Here is an 11,263-nt window from a genome sequence, read left to right as displayed (position 1 = left end):
TTCGTCTTGGGGTATTGATCTTCTTCCCACTCAACTCCATTGGCATTGAACTTTCGTTCAAAACCAACACCTTGGTTCTTCCGGTGCCTTCCTTGCTTGCGTACAATTTCCTCGAATTGCTTACTCTCGGCAAGGCTCTTGTAAACACCTTTCTCTATAATTCCCTTCAATAAAATATTTTCTTGCTCAAGTGTAACTTGGCTAAGAGAGTCATTAGTGGAATCACGAGAACTACTAGAAGCAACAACATTGGATTTAGCATGATTATTGTTACTACTAGAGGAAGAATCCTTCTTGTTCTTGTTACTAGACTTGACTTGAGGCATGTAAGTAGATAAGAGTAAACACTTGGAAATGTAAGAAGAACTTTTCTTGCGAAGATCATCATTGATTGCCTTTAAGAACTCATGCTCGTGCTCAAGGTTGAGCTTTTCAAAGCGTAATTTCTCGTGAGTCCTTAAAAGTTCTCGATGATCCCCTAAGATAGTTTCATGAGCTAACTTAAGAGTGTTTATTTCTTTAGTTAAGAGCTCAATATTCTCCTTATCACCGCCATTCATTTTATCTTGATTAGCATGATTAATTGATGTTTCATCATAGTATTCATCACTAGAGTTGTCAATAAGTAAATCATCATCACCTAGCAAGTCATCTTCATCACTATTGAAATCAACATACTCGGGGTGTGTTACCTTTGGGCCTTTAGCCATGAAGCATCTTCCAAGTCCTTCATTTGGTGAATCAAATATGTCGTGGGAGTTGGTTGACACAAGTGCTAGACCGGCAACACCTTCATCTTGAGTATGTTCAGAGTCGGAGTGATAGCTTCTCTCAGAGTGATGTTCAGAGTCGGGACCGGATACCCATTCACCAACATGAGCTTGATGTCTTCGTTTTGTGTAGCTCCTTGATGACTTGTCCTTCCTTTCTGAATCCTTGCTTCTCCGGGATGTTCTTCATTCATAACGATCATCTCTACTCCTTCTCTCTCTTGGCGGTGATTCTTCTCTTCTACTTCTCTTAGGTGAATCTTCTCTTCTTTTGTAGGGAGCCGTACACTCATTGGAATAGTGTCCGGGTCTTCCACAATTGTAGCAATTATGCTCTCGACTCGAAGATCTTTTGTCATTGTAGGACCTTGACTTGGAACTTTTTTCCTTGCTTCTACTCTTGTAGAATTTGTTGAAGTTCTTCACCATTAGGCTCAATTCTTCATTGAAGGTTTGTTTCTCACTTGATGATGTGGGAGCTTCACACGAGGATTTGTAAGCATCACTTGACTTGTTGTGCAGCTCCTCCTTATCCTTGAGTGACATCTCATGAGCAAAAATTCTTCCAATGACCTCCGTTGGCTTGAGATTCTTGTAATTGGGCATCATTTGGATCAATGTGCACACAGTATCATATTTTCCATCCAAGGCTCTTAGGATCTTCTTGATGATGAATTTGTCGGTCATCTCTTCACTTCCTAAGCCGGCAATCTCATTTGTGATGAGAGCAAGCCTATAGTACATTTCAGCGACGCCTTCACCATCCTTTATCTTGAACTTGTCAAGTTGACTTTGAAGCACATCCAATTTGGATTCCTTGACGGAGTCTGTACCTTCGTGCATATCAATCAAAGTGTCCCAAATTTGCTTTGCATTCTCAAGACGGCTGATTTTGTTGAATTCTTCGGGGCACAATCTGTTGAAGAGGATATCACAAGCTTGAGCGTTGTATTGCATCATCTTCAACTCTTCCGTGCTAGCTTCACGGTTCGGTTCTCTCCCATCAAAGAATTCACCTTGCAAGCCAATACACACAATAGCCCAAACAGCGGGGTTATGTCCGAGAATATGCATTTTCATCTTATGCTTCCAACTAGCAAAATTAGTACCATCAAAGTAAGGACCTCTATGGTGGTAGTTTCCCTTGCTAGATGCCATACTCTCCTAGGTTGTGAAACCAAGGCTATGACCACCAAAAGCTATGGAAATCAAAGCAAATGAAGACCAAAGCTCTGATACCACTTGTAGGATCTTGAAGTATGTCTAGAGGGGGTGAATAGACTACTTGACCAAATCAAAACTTAACCTTTTCTCAGTTTTATTCTTTGGCAGATTTTAGCAAACTTAGCACAAGTCAAGCAATCTTAACATAATTCAAGCAAGCATGCAAAGATTATATGAGCAGTGGAAAATAAAGCATGCAACTTGCAAGAATGTAAAGGGAAGGGTTTGGAGAATTCAGGCGCAATTTGGAGACACGGTGATTTTTGAGCCGTGGTTCCGATAGATGGTGCTATCATACATCCACGTTGATGGAGACTTCAACCCACGAAGGGTAACGACTGCGCGAGTCCATGGAGGGCTTCACCCAAAAAGGGTCCACGAAGAAGCAACCTTGTCTATCCCACCATGGCCGTCACCCACGAAGGACTTGCCTCACTAGCGGTAGATCTTCACGAAGTAGGCGATCTCCTTGCCCTTACAAACTCCTTGGTTCAACTCCACAATCTTCTCGGAGGCTCCCAAGTGACACCTAGCCAATCTAGGGGACACCACTCTCCAAGAAGTAACAAATGTTGTGTTGATGATGAACTCCTTGCTCTTGTGCTTCAAATGATAGTCTCCCCAACACTCAACTCTCTCTCACAGGATTTGGATTTGGCGGAAAGAAGATTTGAGTGGAAAGCAACTTGGGGAAGGCTAGAGATCAAGATTCATATGGTAGGAATGCAATATCTTGGTCTCAACACATGAGTAGGTGGTTCTCTCTCAGAAATGGTAAGTTGGAACTGTAGGTTTGTTCTGATGGCTCTCTCCACGAATGAAGAAGAGGTGGAGGGGTATTTATAGCCTCCACACAAAATCTAACCGTTACACACAATTTACCAATCTCGGTGGGACCGAATCAACAAACTCGGTCAGACCGATTCAATAAACCTAGTGACCGTTAGGGTTTTCGGTGGGACCGACATGCAACTCGGTAGGAATGATATGGTTAGGGTTAGGGCATAACGTAATCTCGGTGAGACCGATTACACAAACTCGGTGAGACCGATTTTGGTAATAAGCTAACCAGAGAGTTGGTTAGGTAAACTCGGTGGGACCGATTCGCTCACTTCGGTGGGACCTACATGTTACGAAAGGGAAATAGAGAGTTTACATTGCAATCTCGGTGGGACCAATCGCTCATCTCGGTGGTACCTAAACGTTACGAAGGGAAACAAAGAGATTACAATACCATCTCGGTGAGATTGAGATCCCTATCGGTGAGACCGATTTGCCTAGGGTTTTTGGCAGTGGCTATGACATTTGAACTCGGTGGCGCCGGATAGAAAGAATCGGTGGGGACGAGTTGGACTTTAGGTTTAGGTCATACGTGGATGTGGGAAAGTAGTTGAGGGTTTTGGAGCATATCACTAAGCACTATGAAGCAAGAACCTCATTAAGCAACACCTCATCCCTCCTTGATAGTATTGACTTTTCCTATAGACTCATTGTGATCTTGGATCACTAAAATATAAAATGTAGAGTCTTGAGCTTGAAGCTTGAGCCAATCCTTTTATCCTAAGTATTTTGAGGGGTCCGCTTTTCTCATCCATGCCATGCCATTCATTGAGCTTTCCTGAAATATTTATCTTGGAATAGTATTAGCTCAATGAGCTATTTGTTGTTAGGAATTACCAAAACCACCTAGGGATAGTTGCACTTTCAACGGCGGATGGCGCGGTCGTAGGCACGGGAGGCGCCGTACCGTGATCTGGCCTGGCACGGACAAAGGGCTAGTTTGGATCGCTTCCTTGCCGTGGATGGCCTGGCCTGGAGGCTGCCTGAGATCTGCCTGGTGTTTGTTTGGATGGAGTCCTGAAAAACCAAGAGCTAGCCTGGCCTAAAATACCCAGGCAGATGGATTAGCCTCCCAGGCGTCCCATTCCAGTAGCCTGGATGGTGGACTGCAGCTGCCTGGCATTAAACAAATAATTTCCTAGATGGTTGTGGATCGGGTTAGAGGTTGATGCTTCAATTATATATTTTTTAAAGCCTTTCAGAATCTTCCAGGCGAGGCCACCATCCAAACAGCCACCAACCCAGGCTGCCTGACCAGGCTAGTAAATTTGGAATCTCAGGCACAAGTCAGGCATGACATTTTCTCAGGCACGGAGCCCAGGGTGGCAACCAAACTAGCCCAAAACTCCTCTACGAGCTAGCCTGGAGTGGCATGTAGGTGAAGCACGCATCGGCTTGGGGCGGCAACTTGCTCCATCGGGCTTGGCAAGGGAGGTGGAGCAGTGAGCTGCCTCGCTCGTATCCGGCAAGCTCGGTTGACCATCCAACCAGCTTTTATGCCGGAGAAGTGCTCTTCCTTCTCATCGAATGCCATCGAAAGGGTGGAGAAAATGGTGGAAGGAGGAGACGGGGATGGGCGGGGCATCGGAGAAATTGGTGCAGTTCTTGCCCGACGTGTGACCTCATTTAAATAGCAGGCGGACTGAGGGAGCTTGCCTAACGTTCTATTTAATGTTGTCTCGCTAGTGAATGAAATTGTGGCCGGAGCAGGTTTCTCGCCTTACACGCGGGTTTAATGGATGCGTTTGAATATGGTGAGGAGGCGTGTTCAGTCGGGCGTGCAACGGGTGGCGCCCTCGACCATCGCACCACTTCAATGGTAGATGTGTCTTCAATGCACAGCGGCGCGCTCTACAGCGGCATGAATGTGGACAGCTGATGCCGGGAGGGAATGCACGCGGGGGGATGAGGGGGTTTGGTGTTCCAGGGTGATAGTAGCGGTCTGGACTCCCGCAAAGCCCCCCTCCCCCACCCCCTAGTTTTGTCTCAGATTTGCGGTAGAAAGCGCGTCCGGACCACCCGACGGACCGATACACGCCCGCGCGGGATGGCTTCCGCGGTCCGTATAGCGCGGTCTGCGACGGGTTTGGGAGGTTTAAGGGTCTCCCTTGGAGATGCCCTAAGCCCTATCAATATGTTGTACAGGTAAGCATGCACATGCAACACATGTATCAGCATGTGATAACAATCAAAATTCATCATAGTAATAAAATATATCAATAAATAAACAAAATATAATGGTGTACCAACAAACATAATGATCATCGAGAAAAAGAAATAAAGCTAGGGATATTGAGAAATGTAAGACAATAGCACTTTTATCTTTCCGGTATTGTTCCATGGACAAGGATCTTGCCAGGCTTTATTGTTATCTTAAGAAAATCTAGCTTCAAAGACTTCTTTGGTCGGAGAGAGCGCCAGAGCACACATTGCACCCTTTGTGTTAGTCAAGATAAAAATATAGCTAGGCATTGGTAATCACGAAAGTACCTTGTAATCAAGTTATTTGCTTCGTTGATGTATGGATTGAAGAACAGCCAAAAATGCACAGTCATACGCAAAATTGCATTAGAAATTGAGTGTAAGAAAACCTTAAAAGTATTAGCAAACAACTTAAAACGCAATAGCAGGAAGCCAGAAGAAAAATAATGAAGTGCATACAATCAGAGGCTTGTTACCTCCTGAAATTCCTATCAACCGACACTGGTTTTCTTCTCTGCATTACATATGTCAAAAGATACTAAGCATAACACTAACTCATTTGTTTGTCTAATAGATCACCAAATCATAAGCCATAATTCCAGAAGAAATGCATTCACCAAATCATTAGAAGCTTGGCGCCACTTCATCCATCCGGCTTTGATTCAATGGATTACAACCTTCATCGATACCCCCATCCTCATGTAGCATTGACCCCAAATATCGAAAGGTGCCCTTTTGAGGTACCACCTGCCCCTCAAGGCTAACCTCCACCTCCTCACACCTAGTAGTATTGAAACCGCACATCATGTACTCGGTTTTAGTTCTACTAAGCCTAAACCCTTTCGATTCCAAGGTTTGTCTCCATAACTCTAACTTCTTATTTACCCCCTTCCAACTATCGCCAACTAGCACCACATCATCCACAAAGAGCATACACCATGGGATATCTCCTAGTATATCCCTTGTGACCTCATCCATCACCAAGGCAAAAATATAAGGACTCAAAGCTGGCCCCTGATGTAGTCCTATCTTAATCAGGAAGTCATCAGTGTTGACATCACTTGTTCGAACACTTGTCACAACATTATCATACATGTCCTTGATGAGGGTAATGTACTTTGCTGGGACTTTGTGTTTCTCCAAGGCCCACCACATGACATTCGACAGTATCTTATCATAGGCCTTCTCCAAGTTAATGAACACCATATGCAAGTCCTTCTTTTGCTCCCTGTATCTCTCCAGAAGTTGTCGTACCAAGAAAATGGCTTCCATGGTCGACCTCCCACGCATGAAACCAAACTGATTTTTGGTCACGCTTGTCATTCTTCTTAGGCGGTGCTCAATGACTCTCTCCCATAGCTTCATTGTATGGCTCATCGGCTTAATTCCACGGTAATTAGTACAACTCTGAACATCCCCCTTGTTCTTGAAGATTGGTACTAATATACTCTGTCTCCATTCTTCTGGTATCTTGTTTGCCCGAAAAATGAGGTTGAAAAGCCTTGTTAGCCATACTATCGCTATGTCCCCGAGGCCTTTCCACACCTCAATGGGGATACAATCAGGGTCCATCGTCTTGCCTCCTTTCATCCTTTTCAAAGCCTCCTTGACCCCAGACTCCTGGATTCGCCGCACAAAATGCATGTTGGTCTCATCAAAGGAGTCGTCCAGTTCAATGGTAGAACTCTCATTCTACCATTGAACAACTTGTCGAAGTACTCCCGCCATCTATGCTTAATCTCCTCGTCCTTCACCAAGAGTTGGTCTGCCCTGTCCTTGATGCATTTGACTTGACCAATATTCCTCGTCTTCCTCTCTTGGATCTTGGCCATCTTATAGATGTCCCTTTCGCCTTCCTTCATGCCTAGTCATTGGTAGAGGTCCTCATAGGCCCGATCCCTTGCTTCATTGACAGCTTGCTTTGTGGCCTTCTTCGCCATATTAAACCTTTCTATGTTGTCTGCACTCCTGTCCAGGTATAGGTGTCTGAAGCAATCTTTCTTCTCTTTAATCGCCTTCTGGACATCATCATTCCACCACCAGGTATCCTTATCTTCGTTTCTCCTTCCCCTGGTCACTCAAAACTCCTCTGAGGCCACCTTACGAATGCAAGTTACCATCTTCATCCACACATTGTCCGCATCCCCTCCTTCCTCCCAAGGGCCCTCCTTAATGACCCTCTCCTTGAACGCCTGAGCTACCTCCCCCTTGAGCTTCCACCACTTCGTTCTAGAAACTTTGGCATGCTTATCTTGCTGGACACGAATCCGAAAGCGGAAGTCAGCAACCACCAGCTTATGCTGAGGTACAACACTCTCTCCAGGTATCACCTTACAGTCTAGGCACGCATGCCTATCTTCTCTTCTCGAGAGGATGAAATCAATCTGGCTAGAGTGTTGGCCACTACTAGAAGTCACCAAATGTGATTCTCTCTTTCTAAAGAGGGTGTCAGCTACAATCATGTTGTAGGATAGAGCAAAGCTTAAGACATCTTCTCCTTCTTGATTCCTGATGCCATAGCCAAAGCCCCCATGCGCCCCTTCAAAATCTGTGCTAGATGTACCTACATGGCCATTGAGGTCACCTCCTATGAAGAGCTTCTCGCCAATCAGTACATCTCTAACCATTTCTTCTAGGCCTTCCCAGCACTCCCTCTTGGTGTTCTCGTTGTGGCCTACTTGCGGGGCATACACGATGATAACATTGAGAACTAAGTCCCCAACTACCAGCTTGACCAGGCTAACCTGGTCCCCACGTGTCTTGATGTCTACCACTCCATACTTTAGGCTCTTGTTGATCAACATGCCTACACCATTTATGTATGTAGCCGCCCCGTGTACCACAGCTTGAAGTCGGTATCCTCCACCTCCTTCGCCTTCTGTCCCCTCCATTTTGTTTCTTGGACACAAAGGACATCAACACCTTTCCTCACCGCCGCATCAACTAGCTCCCGAAGCTTTCCTGTCAGAAACCCTACGTTCCAGCTACCTAAGCGAATCCTCCTAGGCTCGGCTAGCTTCCTTACCCTTCGCACTTGTCGAGTCAAATGTGAAGATCCTTGCTCATTTTCCACTACATCCGGGCGCCGATGTAGTGCGACGACCCGGTCCTCACTCACTTGCCACCGTATCCGGATCAAGATACGACACATCACTAGGGGGAGTGATGGCCCAGCCCTTGCCCACTTTCCACCACACCCGGGTTCTAATGTGGCGCGTCGTTGAGAGGGTTATGTTGGGGAACGTAGTAATTTCAAAAAAAATCCTATGCACACGCAAGATCATGGTGATGCATAGAAACAAGAGGGGAGAGTGTTGTCCATGCACCCTCGTAGACCGTAAGCGAAAGCGTTATGGCAACACGGTTGATGTAGTCGTACGTCTTCACGATCGGCCGATCCTAGTACCAAACGTACAACACCTCCGCGATCCACACATGTTCAGCTCGGTGACGTCCCACGAACTCACGATCCAGCAGAGTGTCGAGGGAGAGCTACGTCAGCACGATGGCGTGATGACGGTGATGATGAAGCTACTGGCGCAGGGCTTCGCCTAAGCATATGATGATGTGACCGAGGTGGATTATGGTGGAGGGGGGCACCGCACATGGCTAAGAGATCAATGATCAACTCGTGTCTATGGGGTGCCCCCTTCCTCCGTATATAAAGGAGTGGAGGAGGGGGAGGGCCGACCCTCCTATGGCGCGCCCCATGGGGAGTCCTACTCCCACCGGGAGTAGGATTCCCCCCTTCCCTAGTTGGACTAGGAGTGGAAGGAAGGGGGAGAGAGGGGAAGGAAAGGGGGGGCACCCAATTCGGATTGGGCTTGAGGGGGGAGCGCCCCCTCCTATGCCTCCCTCTCTTCTCTCCCACTATGGCCCAATAAGGCCCATATACCTCCCGGCGGATTTTGGTAACTGTCGGTGTCAAAACTGGCGGATCTCGGGTAGGGGGTCCCGAACTGTGCGTCTAGGCGGATGGTAACAGGAGACAAGGGACACGATGTTTTACCCAGGTTCGGGCCCTCTTGATGGAGGTAAAACCCTACGTACTGCTTGATTGATATTGATATTGTGGATGTTTACAAGAGTGGATCTACCACGAGATCAAGGAGGCTAAACCCTAGAAGCTAGCCTATGGTATGATTGTAATGATTGTTGTTCTACGGACTAGAGCCATCCGGTTTATATAGACACCGGAGAGGGCTAGGGTTACATAGAGTCGGTTACAATGGTAGGAGATCTACGTATCCGTATCGCCAAGCTTGCCGTCCACGCCAAGGAAAGTCCCATCCGGACACGGGGCAAAGTCTTCAATCTTGTATCTTCATAGTCTTGGAGTCCGGTCGATGATAGTTCGGCTGATGATGGTAGTCCGACTATCCGGACACCCCCTAATCCAGGACTCCCTCAGTAGCCCCTGAACCAGGCTTCAATGACGATAAGTCCGGCGCGTATATTGCTTGGCATTGCAAGGCGGGTTCCTCCTCCGAATGATAGAAGATTGTGAACACCAGGATAGTGTCCGACTCTGCAAAATAAATTCCACATTCCATCGTAGAGAGAATAATATATACACAAGTTCAATCTGCTGACGTTCTTTGCGGCATGACGTCACGCCACTACCAAGCCATTACTTGAATCGTTTTTTACTCTACCACCTCAGCGCATTTAGCGAAGTGGTTTCCTTGGCACGTCTTATCGAAGCAGAGATCGTGTTCCCCTTAATTCGGGATTCTCATCAATACGGACATGGGTAACCCAACCGCGCCCGTCGCCATGCCCCCTCTATCGAAGGCAAGTCCCAAACGGTCACGGAGACGGCTCTCGGTATTCTCCCTCTTTATAACGGGACCAAGGCTCGTTTCTTTTCTTCAATCCTCCATCGAATCCTCTCCCCGCTCCAAGTTCCAGCATCGAGAGCTCCAGATTCGAGCGCTTCGGACCTTCAACGATGTCCGGTTCCGACCTCCAGGGCCGGTGGATGCCCTCCTCCGTCACGGAGGAGGACGTGCTAAAGCTGCGGGAGGCCAAGTACCTGGCTTATGAGATTTCGCACAGGTTGCCTGCCGAAGGGCAGGCCATCCCCACCCCCGAGCCTGGCGAGTATGTCATTTTTGTATCCCACCTCCGTCGGGGTTTAGGCTTCCCAACGGATCCTTTTGTGAGAGGGCTCATGTTTTACTATGGGTTGGAATTCCACGATTTGGCTCCGGAGTCCATCTCCATATTTCCCCATTTATTGTCATCTGCGAAGCCTTCCTCCGCGTCACCCCTCACTTCGGCCTGTGGCTGAAGACCTTCAATGTGGCGCCGAAGATGATCGGGGGGCGTCAAGCGGAGTGTGGCGGGGTGGCCATAAGTAGGAGGGCCGATGCCCCGTGGCCCGCTAGCTCCTTCCAAGAGGAGCTCGGCCCGTGGCAGCAAGAGTGGTTCTATATTACCATTCCGAGGGGCCGCAGACAAAAGCCGCCGCCCTTATTCCGCCCGGGACCTCCACGACAGTTGATGTCGTGGGTCAACCAAGGGCTCAACTGGGGGCCGTCAAAGGACGTGCCCCTACTGCAGGGCCGGATTCGAGATCTACAAACGAGGGAGGTTGATATGGTGGTGGTAATGCAGGTTATGCTGATTAGGCGTCTCCCGCCCTGCAAACGCCGCCCTCTCCGGCTGTGGGAGTTCAATCCGGAGGGCCCACGGATTCTTCAACACTTCATGGGTATGACACCCCTGGAGATGTACAAATTATTCTTCGGATCGCAAGAGGCGCGTCCGGAACTGACCGAGGATGCTGGCCTAAGCTGCAATCGCCTGGATACTCAAGTAAGTAGTTCCAAGTCCGGACATACCGTTTGTTTGCCTTTCGATGATTTGCCTTATCACCAACTTCCTTCTAAACAGGAGTGGATAGCGGAAGCAAAATTGATATGGTGTCCGGCTCCCCTCCCCGAGACCGCGTCGGATTCCGTGCTGGTCCGGATGCTTGAGGTTGTGCCTCCAGAGGAAGGCGAAGGGGAAAGCAGGAAAGCTACTGCCTCGCCTAAGGAGGCTCTTGAAAGAGGGGGGATCGAGAATCCCTCCCTCCAAGGGGAGAAGAGGACTGCCTCCGAGGACCCGGGGGCAAAAGCCCCTAAACAGGGGAAGAAATCTTCGCCAGAGGGTCCTGCGTCCGGGGAGGCCCCGACCGCACAATCTCCCTTAAAGAATCAGCCCTCCAACGAGCCGTAAGT

The sequence above is a fragment of the Triticum dicoccoides genome, chromosome 6B, assembly GCF_002162155.2.
Source record: "Triticum dicoccoides isolate Atlit2015 ecotype Zavitan chromosome 6B, WEW_v2.0, whole genome shotgun sequence".
NCBI lineage: Eukaryota > Viridiplantae > Streptophyta > Magnoliopsida > Poales > Poaceae > Triticum > Triticum dicoccoides.
Note: the sequence above shows the minus strand (reverse complement) of the source record.